Source organism: Mesoplodon densirostris, chromosome 7 (assembly GCF_025265405.1).
Source record: "Mesoplodon densirostris isolate mMesDen1 chromosome 7, mMesDen1 primary haplotype, whole genome shotgun sequence".
NCBI lineage: Eukaryota > Metazoa > Chordata > Mammalia > Artiodactyla > Ziphiidae > Mesoplodon > Mesoplodon densirostris.
The window spans coordinates 114,171,779-114,184,022 of NC_082667.1; positions in this window are offsets into that span (position 1 = coordinate 114,171,779).

Sequence of the window (12,244 nt, forward strand, 5' to 3'; positions counted from 1 at the left end):
GTTTAGAGTATGTCCTCTTGTTCTCTCTGAAGTACTTACCTAAAATTCCTTAATCCATGAAGCATTTTCATGTAAATTCTTTATCCATTTATTCCTTCACAGAGGTAGAATACTTTCAAAGCATGGAGGATTACTGCAAATCATTGTGGGCAAAGATTTCAGTGTGGATTCAGGATATTTAAAAACATAAGAACATTGCCATGTCTTCACATCATAAGAGAGCGTATCTTTTTATATCTACATATCACTTATTTGGAGGGTGATGAGCAATCTATTGTCATTAATTTACCCCACAGACTTATTGAGAAGCAACTATGTGCAGAGCACAATTAAAACTTTGAGAAACTGCTTTTGACTGTTAAAAGAAGATTTGTTTGGACAGCTACATCCTGAAATAGCAAAGTGTTATTGCCTACTTCTCCAGAATCCTGGTTGGAGCTTGGAAATTAAACCCTTAGTGCATTCAAGCAGAAGTGGGACAATTTGTCTCCCCTACGCGAAGGGGCAAGTAAGGGAGAGTGGCCACGCCTGACAGTTCACCCCAGAGAGAGCAGCTCCCTTTCCAGTCTGGATACAGGCTCCACCTGAGCCCCTAGCAGGGCCACATATATGGGTGAGGAGGCTCGTCCCCCCTAGAAAAGCAGAGCCTCTTAAATAGACCCTGGACTTTAAGACCAGACAGTCCTCCCTGGAGTGGGGAGGGGGGATGGGGGGCGCATCTGAGTCTCCTCCCTCCCCACCCCCCCACTTACCAGTGGCCTAAGTCTCTTCCTTGAGAAGGCAGCTGCTCTTCCTTAGCAATCTCTGTCTGCACACCGTGCCCAGCCTTATCTAGCCATCTTCAGACTAGCTTCCTTGCCAGCCTCACCGACCTCAGCACCTGATCTAACCTCCCACCTCCCACTAAGGGGGCCACTGCTCACCCTGAAGGGTTCATGTCTATTAATACAAGGCAGAGGGGGAGAATTGGGCTGGTCCTCGGGTCAGCACTGTCTTACCAACATGTTTCTCCGTAAATCACCATTTCAGAGTCCCATTCAGGGTCCCTGCCAGAAACCTGACTGACGAGGAGCCAGGAGGGGCCAGAGCTTCACATTTGATCCCTTTGAAGCCAGAGAGAACATTAAGCATTTTCCATGCCTGAGCATGAGACTGATGGAGTGCAGAACATTTGGTGTGTCCCACATATAGAGTCTGTAAGGCCTGAGATTCCTCGTTTCTAAATGCAGTAATGTTTATCTGCACTGTTGCCTTGGTAGAGTTCCCAGTCCTGACGATGCTTCTGAGTTACCTAGGGAGTTTGTTAGAGATCCAGAGTGGCTGGTTCCATGGTCTGGTGAGCTGGGGCCTAGGCATCTGTTTTTCGCAATGCAATTGGGATGAATCTGAGGCAGCAGGTTCACTAAGCTGGCATTTGGAAACCATTGGTGTATGTCACAGTTTTGAATAATTTCAAGAGATGAGCTGGTTTGACCTCCCTGAATCTTAGATGGTAATTGTGGCATTTAGACTATTCTCAGTTGTTCTGGGACCCCTAAGATTCTAGCTATCAAGGCCATATCATAGTTTTTTCAGGACACCAGTTCTGCACACCTCCAATTCACCCTCCGGAACAGAAAGTGTTGACAGGAACAAAGCATGGCTGGCTAATGTGGAAAGGCTCTTAAGCACAAAGAAACACTTGAACAAACTGGCACGTCCCCTAAACAGCTCTCAACAGCCTTTTAAGAAAGCAACATAGCCGACTGTATTTTTAATCATATCATTCAGCTCACTCACTGTCTCCCCACGATCCCCTATGGCTTCCTCTAGCGGTCACTTAGAACATCAAGTTCCAAAAATGCTGGGTACAGGCCCAAACTAGCATCTTCATGGAATTTTCTGTTTGTTCTTAAATATTGCAAGGTTACCAACCAAGACAAAGCCTCGAATCAGAGCATAAGAGAGCAGTCCTTGTCGTCTATCCACTCATAAGGGCAAACTTTGGAATCCACCCCTGTGCTGACACTAGTCCTCTCAGTATCTAATTCTGTAAGAGCAAAAGAATGGCAACAACTTAAATGCCCTTCAATGAGGAGCTGATTACCTGAGAAAGGATACATCCACACAACGGAAAATGACACAGCCCTAAAAAGGAATGAAAAAGTTTGTATGTGCTGATTTGGCAAAATTTTTATAGATGTGATGTTAGTTGAAACATGAAAGCAAAATGCAGAATCAAGGGAATGACATATGTCTGTATTTGTTTATATCTGATTATATGTGCATTCCTGGAAGGATATATTTAAAAAATAACATTGCTTGCCTCTGAGAAGAACTCATTGACAATGTGCGTGTGTGTGTATGGTATGAGGGAGGATTCACATATAGTATTTTATACTTTAATTAATGGGTTACCTATTCAAAACATTAAATTAAAAAATGTATATGTACACTCACAACTCTCTACATTGAGAAAACACAGGTAATCCAAATGAAGCCAAACATGAAAGCATTTATATTTAGTTTTAGTTTGGTTTTACTTTTTTTTTTTTTTGCAGCAGATTTGCCTCTCTAATCATGTTTTGCTCACCCTAATTTTAAGCCAAATCTGAATTATATGAACACACACACCAGCTGGACAGTAGGAGGAAGCAGCTAAGAATCCAGTCTGGGAAAGAACATTTGCCTTGAGTAACTGATGTGCAAATAATGAAAAGTGGTTATGTTTGCAGCCTTGCTGTCTCCTGAAGGTGAAAGTCAAGACCCACTGCGAGTGTGCCCTAGAATTTGCAAACTCTTACTAACGGTCAAAGAGTCTGAGTCAATCTAAAATTAAGACAGCTGATCCCCAACATGGCCCCCATTATACCTCTCCGTGCAGTCATTCCCTTACTCTTTAACTTGTAGCTCTTCTTATCAAGAGGTAGAGTCTAATCCCCAACTTCTTAACTCTGGACTGGCCTTTTGAGTTGCTTTGGCTAATAAAAGTTAAGCCAAAGTAGTGGTGCCCCATATCCAGGCCTAGACATCAAGAGGCCTTGCATACTTCACTCCCTCTCTTGGAACCCTGCCTTGGACGAGCCCAAACATGGGCTAGCTGCTAGGATGAGAGACCACATAGACTCGAGCTGAGGTCCCAGCTATGGGAGAGAGCCCAGCAAGATCAGCAGAGCCAGCCTGCTGACTAAATGCAGACACCTGAGCATGTCCCTGGGATCAGAATTGTCCAGCTGACCTGTACACTCATGACTTAAATAAAGGTTTATTGTTTTAACCCACTGGGTTTTTTTTGAAGTATAGTTAATTTACAATGTTGTGTTAGTTTCAGGTTTACAGCAAAGTGATTCAGTTATAGATATAGATAGATATAGATAGATATATATGTATGTATTCTTTTTCAGATTCTTTTCCATTATACATTATTACAAGATATTGAATATAGTTCCCTGGGCTCTACAGTAAATCCTTGATGTATATCTATTTTATATATTGTAGTTTGTATCTGCTAATCCCAAACTCCTAATTTATCCCTCCCCACTTTCCCTTTTGTTAACCATAAGTTTGTTTTCTATGTCTGTGAGTGTATTTCTGTTTTGTAAATAAGTTCATTTATATTATTTTTTAGGTTCCATATATAAGTGATACCATATGATATTTGCCTTTCTCTGTCTGACTTACTTCACTTAGTATGATAATCTCTAGGTCCAGCCATGTTGCTGCAAATGACATTTTTTCATCTTTTTTTATGGTTGAGTAATAGTCCATTGTGTATATATACCACATCTTCTGTATCCATTCATCTGTTGATGGACACTTAGGTTGTTTCCATGTCTTGGCCTTTATAAGTAGTGCTGCTTTGAACATTGGGGTGCATGTATCTTTTCAAATTAGAGTTTTTGTCTTTTCCAAATATATGCCCAGGAGTGGGATTGCTGGATTATATGGTAACTCTAATTTTAGTTTTTTAAGGAATCTCCATACTGTTTTCCATAGTGTAAACCACTGGGTTTTGTGGTCATTTCTTACATCATAGCCTTATTGTGGCAACAGATGACAGGAACAGAACTCCTTTGCTGCCCTAGTTTTGTTTCTTTTCTCTCTCTAGTGCTATACTGTTGCCTTCTCAATACCCACCCCTAGGTCTCCATTATAAACTCCCTTATTAAAGAACATCCATCATGTGTCAGATCTTTAATGCACAGTCCCTGACCTCAAGGGATGGACAGCAGGTGGGGAAGCAGATAGACAGGACTGAGTGTGCACTGACTGAGTGTGCATGAAGTTATAGAAAAGGAGCACTAGCTCAGCGTGGAGGTTCAGCAGAGATTTCTGGAAGTGACCTCTGAGCTGTTTTAAAGGATAAATAAATGTTTATCAGCAAAAGTTGGCAAGGGATTTGCAGGCAAATGGTATGACACAGGGAAAAGCATGGGGGCCTGTGTGTGAGACATCTGCCAGCAGTGAAATGTTCCCTGCACTTTTCTCTCCCATTTCATTTTGGTTTTAATATTTATTTACTTATTTATTTGGCTGCACACTCAGGATCTTTGTGGCGGGATGCGGGATCTTTAGTTGCGGCATGTGGGAGCTAGTTCCCTGACCAGTGATCGAACCCGGGCCCCCTGCATTGGGAGTTTAGAGTCTTAGCCACTGGACCACCGGGGAAGTCCCTTCTTTCCCATTTCTAATCTCTTCTGGCTTAATCTCCACACCCACCCCATCCACACACCCCCCGCCCCCCGCTTCTTTTTTTGCCAGATTCCCCCGATTATAGTTTCTTAGTAGTCTCTTAGAGCCTTGCTATTCAAAGTGTGACCAGCAGACCGGCAGCTGTAGCATCACCTGGGAGCTTGTTAGAAATACACATTCTTGGGTCCCATCCCAGACATGCATCAGAATCTTCATTCTAACAAGATGCTGAGGTGGTTCATTTGCACAGGGAATTATACCCGTTATCTTGTAATAACCTATAATGGAATATAATCTGTAAAAATATTGAATCACTATGCTGTCCACCTGAAACTAACACAATACTGTAAATCAACTATACTTCAATTTAAAAAAGTTTGAGGCATGCTTCATTATAACACTAGTATTAGGGGGATGGCTAACAACTTGCCCAATAACTGAATCAGCCACACAGACTGTTTAATAGTAAGCTTTTCAGAATGTAAGTTCACCTGCAGAACATGTCCTGCTGCACCAACTATATTTTTAGACTATCTTCTATTAATATAGCTATTTTTCTTGAAGACAAGTTTTTATCTCCCTAATTAGATTGTAATCAAGCACTATGTTTCCTTGATTCATTACTCTTGAGCGCCTCAGGCAGAAAGAAAATGCTGAGATGACAGAGACAGAATCTCCTCTTTCAGAGTCTGCAATCTAGTTTACTATGAACTGCAACTCAGCCTCAGGTCTTGCTCTGCTCCTTGCTAAGGGATATGCCTGGACAAGTTTCTTGATGTCACTGAGCCTCAGTTTTCTCATCTACAAAATGGGTGTAACACATAATGTGTTGCAAGTTCATTGTAAGGATTAGAGGTGATGGATATAAAGTGCTCAGGAGGAGACCTGGCACAGAGTTGGCATTTCAGAAATAGGTGACATAAAAGAGAGATAAACAAATATGCTGACACTGAAGAAAAAGAAATTACATTTAATTGAGGGAGTCAGAACAGGCCTTGCAAAAGAATTAGTACTAGGGAATTCCCTGGTGGTCCCGTGGTTAGGACTCTGCATTTCCACTGCAGAGGGCAAGGGTTCAGTCCTTGGTGGGGAAACTAAGATCCCGCAGTATGGCTGGAAAAAAAAAAGAACTAGTACTAGAAATGGCAGCGAATCCTCAGACAGGCAACAAAACAGAGATTTTATAAGTGAAAGAAAATAAATAAGTAAACACATTCTCAGAGAGGAGATTGCATAAGGCAGGGGTCTTCAACCCCCACCCCCACCCCGCACCTGTTAGGAGCTGGGCTGTACAGCAGGAGGTGAGTGGCTGGCAAGCAGAGCAAAGCTTCATCTGCCGCTCTCCATCGCTCCCCATTGCTCGCGTTACCACCTGAACCATCCCCCACCCCCCACTCCCTTCAGTGGAAAAATTCTCTTCCACGAAACCAGTCCCTGGTGCCAAAAAGGTTGGGGACTGCTGGCATAAGGCACTTTTGGGTGACCAGGAAGTCATCTGATTTTTTCCCCTGATTTGTGAATGTATCGGTAGAAATGGTCTTTTTTTTTTTTTTTTTTTTGGTGAAGTAGAAAAGAATGGCTTTATTGCTTTGCCAGGCAAAGGGGGCCACAGCAGGCTAATGCCCTCAAAACTGTGTGTCCTTAGAAATGGTCTTTTAAAAGGTAAAGCAATTCAATAGCTTTAAAAAAATATATTGATGCATTTAAACAGTTGTCTTTACTGCAAAGATTAAAATGAGAAATAAGATCTCCCTGAAAATCTGGGCCATATGGTTCCTGCACATCGTGGCTGTCCACGCAGATTCAGCCGTTGTGTTGGCTGCCTGCTGCCCAGACAGTGGGGTGAAGTCAGGACAGAGCCCCTGCTTCAAGCATGAATGCCTCTGTCTTCTCTTGCTAACACATTCCCTCTGCCACTTAAGAATGCACAGAGCATTTACCAGGTCGGGAATGCCTGGCTATGACAGCACCATTTGCGAAGTAAAGAGTCTATTTATGAAGATAATGGCAAGACCCAGGCCAAGCCCACCGTGGGAGAACCTTGGCTCCTAATTAGCCAGAGCGGTGCATTTTAATGAGGACACTTGGTAGGCAGTTGGCTCCTGACTTGACTGCCAATGAATCTGGGGCAGAGGGAGGGTTGGCAGAGAGAACATGGAGCAGGTGAGGAGAAAAAACAGAAATGTGCACATCTCTTGGAAACCTTAAGCCTTAGAATGATTTGATTCCCCCATTATCCCGGCTGTCATCCCATAGGTTGCTTGTCTGAGAGCAAATTGCTCTTAGAAGAAGCGGCCGGTCCTGGGTGAGCCAAGGTAAGCAGATGCATCAGTTTTAGCGACCCTGGAATTATTGCTGGAATAGGGAGCAGAGGCCTAAGGGGATGGAGGCCCGGAAAAGTGGGCATTTGATCCCTCTTGGAAAGCCATCAAGCAATGGCTAAGAGACCTATGGAGAAACCTGAATCCTTTGCATTTTTCTGATTGGCCAAGAGACAGCAACAATGGCTCAGGCCTCCATAAACCCCACGGAGGAGAACTAATATCATCGAAGGTAATTTAAGCCAGAATTTCAAAGTCTGTTACTGAATGCTGAAGGTATACTGCAGATAGATGACATAAACAAAGCAGAACTTCCCAGCACCTATGTTGCTTCTGAATTCTGTCTCAAGGAGATGAGCTCCCCACTGAAAGGCTGAATGACCATTCCTAAGTGGGAATAGGTCCTCCAAAGTGCATGAACACCCTAATGCTTTAATTGACTTCAGATCTTGAGCTCCTGAAACTTACACCAAAAGAACAAGTAACTTAAACTCTCGTTCCTTATTTCTGATGCGTCCGGGGCAATGAGAGAAGGACTGAAAGACGGAATTATTTTCAGAAATAGCAAAGATTCCTAGAACTACAGGCCTGTGAGTTTGACAATGAGCCCAAGCAAGATAAACAATGGGATTTTCAAAAGAATGTTTGGGGCTACTGGAAGAGAAAGAGGTGAACTTTAGGAATAGGCCTAAGAGGACCACAAAAAAAGTCATGGTAGACACTTCCAGTTATCCCCCAATATCTAGTCTTTGCTTTTTCCATAGTAACAGAAATTTTAGCACAGCAAATGGATACTATATTAGTTTCCTGTTGCCACTGTAACAAATTGCCACAATTTAGTGGCCTAAATCAACACAAATTTATTATTTTATAGTTCTGGAGGCCAGAAGTTTAAATGTGTCAGTGGGGCTGCATTTCTTCCAGAGGCTCTAGGAGATAATCTCTTTCTATGCCTTTTCCAGCTTCTAGAGGCTGACTGCATTCCTTGGCTTGTGGCCCCTTCCTTCATCTTCAAAGCCACCAGCATAGTATCTTTAAATATCTCTCTGTCTCTCTCTCTCAGTGACCTCTACTTCCATCCTTTGCCTTCTAACTCTCCTGCCTCATTCGTTTTTTTAAAAATATTTATTTATTTAGGCTGCACAGGGTCTTAGTTGCAGCATGTGTACTTCTTAGTTGAGGCATGCGGACTCTTAGTTGTGGCATGTGGACTCTTAGTTGTGGCATGCATGCGGGATCTAGTTCCCCAATCAGGGGTCCAACCCCGGGCCGTCTATGTTGGGAGCTTGGAGTCTTACCCACTGGACCACCACAGAAGTCCCTCCTGCCTAACTCTTAAAAGGACCCCTTTACTACATTGGACTCACCTGGAAAATCAACAATAATCTCCCCATCTCAAGATCCTTAACTTAATCACATCTGCAGAGTCCTTTTGCTATATAAGGTAACATATTCTCAGGTTCCATGGATGAGGACATGGGCATCTTGTGGGGAGGGGACATTATTCAGCCTACCTGAGCTACCCCAAATAAAAAATAAATTTCCCAGCCTCACTTGCAGCTAGATTTAGAACATTTGACCAAGTTCTGGCAATGGCTGTGGGCAAAAGTGAAGTATGCCTTTTCTGAGTCATGTCCCAAAACAAAGATGCATGTTATTTGCTAAAATGTGGATGAGTGAGTCCTTTTGAACCATGCAGATGAGGGCTGTATGTAAGTGTGGGTCAGCAACAAGAGCCTGTGTCCCTGCTAATTCCTTGGAGCAAAGCCAGCATACCAGCTTGGACTTTTACATGAGAGCAAAATAAATTTCTGTCTTGTTTAAGTCCTGCAGAAAGAATTATATCCAACTTAATACATGATTCTAGAAGACCAGGGAACTATAACTGACAGGGTTTTGTTACTTAGCAACATTCCTCAAAGTCTTCTACGATTTCAGTATACTCAAGTTGGAGAAATATGGATTAAAGCTATAATTAGGTGGGTTTATAACTGCTTGAGTGACTATAAGGGTAGAGATTAGTAGGTTGGTATTAATCTCTACAGAGAAGTCTTAAAGTTATGGCCTTGTCCATGCTCTGGACAGGACAGACCACAGCTGAAATGCTTCATTTCCTTCCAAGGGTCTCACTTGTAGAGGACTGCGGATATAGGAGAGTACATCAGGAATGGTAATGAAATGGTGGAGGCCCTTGAGTACACATCATAGAAGAAAGAGTTGAAGAAGCAGCAAAAAAGATACAAGAGGGGCCTTTATTTGCTCTAAGGCACAATGCCAAGTGAGATGGGGTAGAAAAAATGAAAAAGATAGATTCCTTATCTTCTCACAGGGGCCAGGGGGCATTTATATAAATGTATACAAAGTAACCCACCACTTAGCTTGCAGGATGGACCATTAAGAACCTATTTTATGGGGGTTCTTTGGTTTGTTTCTATTTTGTTTATGTTTTGTTACTCTATCAGAAAGTCCTTTTGTTCATCCCTGGTAGGTGATGATTCATCAGAAAGGACGGGAAACATTGTTTTACTCTGGGAAGAAATCAACTCTGTTTCTAGGAGTTGGGTTCTCTCTACCCCCGTGTGAGGGCAAACAAGGTTTAGGGTGTTGCAAAGGGTGGACAAACTTCCCAGTCCACCATCAACCATCAAGCTCTTCAGGAGGACCACTAAGCCCTTTTACGGTTTATAAAAAAAAAAAAAAAGTGAATTAGAAGAATAGGGGCTTTTGAGAGTGAGGCCAAAAAAGAAAATGGGTGGAAAATTGAAGAGGAAATAAGGAGAGGGGCCCTGAGTATGGGGGCATCTACTCCTGCGGGTTGGATCAGGTTGGACCATGGCCCAGAAAGTTGCCAGGGTCAGTGGACCCCAAGGACAAGCATAGTGAGCGGTAATGCGTGAGAGGCCTGTGCCTGTCTGGGAGCTGTGAACTCCAGGGCCTCAGCCTAGAAGCCCTTCATCGGGGCATGAGTGAGATCCTGACCCTGTCGGTGCTTCAAGTGCTCGCCTGCCAACCCTCCACCCACAATCCCCCAGGACCCTCATGAACCCTAGGGGGTCACCATAGTTGGCGGTGGTGCTGGCCTAGGGCGTGTTAGCATGCTCTGAGCTGGGGCTGCAGGAGTGAGTATCCCTGTTGCACAAGTGTTTATAACATTGGGATATCATGGGTTCTCAGAAGCAGGGGCATTTGGCCCAGCCTTGACCTAGCCTCAACCTAGATAAGCTGAAATGTTGTTCAGGTTTCCCTTTATGGATAGGTTCTGGGGAGATGTCTGGTTTCTTTCTCTCTCCATGTCCACTTCTTAGGAAAGTTCGGAACCGTTTCCATTCTATAAACCAGCTGAACAGCAACTTCCTTTGTCCTCTAGCCCTTCCTGTGCCCTCTCCACCCTCTAGAAGCAGTTTGCATCCCTCTTCCTGCCTGGGGAGTCCTCAGCCTTCTTCCTGCCTCCTGGGTATGGTTTCGCCCACCCATGGTAAGGGTGGGTTGCAGCCTGTGTGAAAGATGGGGACTAAAAGATTCTGTACACCAATCTGGCTTAGGATAAATACCAATTAGTGACAATCAAAAAGTACTTCACAGGCAGAAAGAGGATTGACCCCCTTTTGGTTCCCAGCTCATGGAGGTGTCCATTTGTTTAGTTGATAGAACTCTGGGGCTGGGTGATAAAATGGGGCATGAGCTCTTATTGGCAATGACTACTCAGAGGCCCCTGCCAGAAATCTGTGCTGCATCTGCAAGTACTCAGGAGCAAAGAGCCCACAAGAGTTAAGAAAATGATCATTTCTTCAGAAAAAAAATGTCAAGTGATCTTGATGACATTTTTTCAGGCTTCAAGTTTTATATTGAATCCTGCTGGTATTCCACAAACAGAACTTTAATAGCTCCCGTTAATTGGATGCCTGCTGCGTTTCAGGAGCTTTCTACACAACACGTTAGTTGGGTAGTTATCTGTCTCAAAGTAAGAGAAACTGAAGCTCATAGTCGGTCCGTGATCTGTGCAGTGTCATCTGGGGTAAGGCGTGAAGCTGGGGTCTGAACCCAGGTGTGTCTGGTTCTAAAGTACGTGTTCTTTCCATGATGCTTCCCCAGTAACATGGTCACACTGCAGAGAGACAGAGATCTGAGCAGGAGTTTCTTTAAATTCTCCACAGTATGTAATGCATTACTCTCTGTGTAATCATTTTACCACCTTCTGCCTCTCCGTACCAAAATGCCTGGGAGAGGGTTTGCATCAGGCAGTTTGCCCTGCCCCGATGGCAGGCGCATGTACAGAGCTACAGAGACCCCAAGGCACCTGCTTACCTTCACGTGTCTGGTGCTTTGGGCAAAACCCCGTGCCTCCCACACACTGAAGCAACCCAGTTTTGAATAAATGGAGTTCATCTGGGGGACAATTGTCCATTGTTCTTCCGACGAATTGTTGTCCTCCTCCCCAGGGGCTGATGGGCAGGTATAGATTGCTGTGAACACTCAGTCTTTGCCTGGGCACATGGAGTATTTGTCCACCCTGCAAAGGGCAGCAAAAGAGTAAAGAGTCCCAGGTCTTACTAAACCGCTGTGTTTTCTTCCTCATCCACTGTCTTGCATACACTAGAGAAGCCAAGTAAATATTTGCTAAATAATGAGACTGACTGTGCACCCATGGCATGTGGAGCAAACCAAAGGACAGGATCCAGGCTCTTACCACCTGATCCAAAATCCAAACTACAGTAATAGGAGAGGTAGTTAGAAAATTGTGTCATTGAAAGAACTGGTTACTTTAGCATCATCATGATACTCATATAATTCTGACCGTTCTCGCTACCTCTGTTTACATGGCTGAAGAGTCTAGATCAGGTAACCACTAAGGTTTCTATCACTTGGGTTTTATAATGTAATATGTAATTTTTAGGGGGAAAATAACAAATTTTCTCACCAAGAAAAATGTTCCCCCTGAGTTACAACAATTCAGGGAATTGGATCTGAACTACTTCTCATTCAAATGTCTGATTTTTTTTTTTTTGGAAGCAAACTAGCAGAAATGATTTTTAAAACCTAGAACAAAAATTATTTCACAAAATTAGAGCCTTACTCTGAGTGACACATTAATAATGGAACAAGAGTACTGAATAAATTGCATTAACTTTGTCACTTCATAACAATAGGACACCAAAGGGGTGATTAAATTTATCTCCCTGACACAAGTGATAACTCCATACCAAATGCAGTGTTATGTAGTGTAGAAGATTTCCCCTTCCTGTTCTAAAATG